Raw genomic sequence first — 2,270 nt, forward strand, 5'->3', positions numbered from 1 at the left:
ACTGTTTTGAGTTATGTACATGAAATCTGTTATGTTCTGCAATGGTGTTCCTTAGGTAGCTACATTGAGGGAGAAGAGGAGGGTTTCAGAGAAAGGGTGAAAAATTCCAAAGTTTCTGATAATATATGCTTAGGGTAGTATCCAAAATATAGATAAAGAAAAAGGGAAAGTATGCTCAGTGTCAAGCCACTGTACTTATTTCAGAGGGAACCCTATTCCTGGTCCTTGTGTCCCAGGACAAAGAACCACACCTGGGACATATGCTTAGAAATATATACAGAACTCTGAAACTCAAATAATGCTGAGTTCTTGCCAGTTTGGGCATGTAATTATATTTTATTGTATGTTGAATTTAATTAGAATTCTGCTTTTTAATTCCAGCATTTGGGAGGCAGAGCCAGGTGGATATCTGTGAGTTTGAGGCCAGCCTGGTCTACAGAGTGAGATCCAGGACAGGCGCCAAAACTACACAGAGAAACCTTGTTTCAACAAACCTAAAAATATAACAATAATAATTCTGATTGGACTCTGATACTTGGGAATCATCATGGGTTAAATAAAGCCATTGACTCAATGCAAATAATGGCTTTTAATACATGAGTAATATAAATAAGTTATTCAATTTTTATGCTCTATAATTTACATGAAACATTAATCAACAAATTCTAATATTGTTGAAAAGATACATAGAATGGATATCTATAGGATTGTCTAGAGCAGTCCTTGGAAAGGGAGCAACAGAGAATGTGAGATTTTAATAAGCTCAGGAGTGAACTGGGGGATCATCCACACATCAATTTTTATAAAGTTATTAAACAGTATATATCTCTGTTTACAGAATATAAAATCTAAAGTTGGGTAATTGATCCCTTAATAATCTTTAAATTCTAGCCACATGTCACATTTTGTATAATTACAACATCAAATTTGATTTGGGGCAAAGATATATTTCCTATACTATCTCAAAGTACACATTGTTGCTCAACAAAGGAATGTGCCCATACTTATGCATTTTAATTTTAATTCTTGTTCATCATCATGTTCTTCTTTTACCATAGATGGACTATTTCATGTTTGAAAGCAGACAGACATTAATGGAGAATAGGACACAAGTGACACAGTTCCTCCTTCTGGGAATCACGATGACCCAGGCCTACAGCTTTCCCTCTTCATCACTTTGCTCTTTATCTACTCCATCACACTTTTGGGGAAACTACTGCTGATTCTCATGGATTGTAGACTCCATGCTCCTATGTACTATTTCCTATGTAATCTTCCCTTGGTTAATTTTTGTTACTCCTCTGCTGTCACCCCCACATTCATGACTGGGCTTCTTGTAGGAGACAAAGTCATTTCCTACAATGACTGTGCTGCTCAGATGTTCCTTTTTATAACCTTTCCTACTATGGAAAGTTACCTGCTGGCCTCAAAGGCTTGTAATAGCATAGGCAGCCATGTGTAAGCCCCTACACTATGCTACCACAGTGACTCAAGTGTGTGTGTGTGTCCTTCTGTCTTTCTATAGGTTCCTGTTTCTGTGGTTACCTGAATGTCTCCATCCACAATCCAAACATTTTAAGTCTTTCCTTCTGTGGGTCCCATGTGATCCATCACTTTTTTCTGTGTTATTCCAGAATTTATTATTCTCTCTTGCTCTGACAGATATGTCAGTGATCTGGTTCTTGTTTATGTAGTGAGCTTCAGTATCATTTTTGCTGTCTTAATTATCTATAACATATTCATTTTTACCACAATCTTAAGAATGCAGTCCAGTGTAGGATATTGAAAGGCTGTATCCATCTGTGCTTCACACTGCACTGCAGACTCAATTTTCTTTTCTTTTTTCTCTTTTTTGTTTTTGCTCTTTCTTTTCTTCTTTTTATTAATTTTTTATTCATTTACACACCAATCACAGATACCCCTCTTTCCTCTTCTCAAGCCTTCAGCCTTCTCCCAACCCACCCCATTCCCTCCTACAAAAAGGTAAGGCCTCCCATGGGGAGCCAGGAGAGCCTGCTATATTCTATAGGGCAGGACCAAGCCCCTCTCCCTGCCTCAAGGCTATGTGAGGTGTCCCATCATAGGTAGTTGGATCCAAAAAGCCTGCTCATGCACCAGGGATATATATATATAAAGAGCTAAACAGAATTCTCAACAGAGAATCTCAAATGGCCAAAAGACATTTAAGGAATTGCTCAACATCCTTACAGTCATCAGGGAAATGCAAATCAAAACAACTCTGTGATACCATCTTATACGTGTCAGATGGG

At 37.8% G+C, this 2,270-nt stretch overlaps 1 pseudogene; it reads left to right on the forward strand.

Moving 5' to 3' along the window:
• Nucleotides 1-1,094: 1,094 nt before the first annotated feature.
• LOC118578845 lies at nucleotides 1,095-1,831 on the forward strand (annotated as a pseudogene).
• Nucleotides 1,832-2,270: the final 439 nt, after the last annotated feature.

The sequence above is a fragment of the Onychomys torridus genome, chromosome 1, assembly GCF_903995425.1.
Source record: "Onychomys torridus chromosome 1, mOncTor1.1, whole genome shotgun sequence".
Classification (NCBI taxonomy): Eukaryota; Metazoa; Chordata; class Mammalia; order Rodentia; family Cricetidae; genus Onychomys; species Onychomys torridus.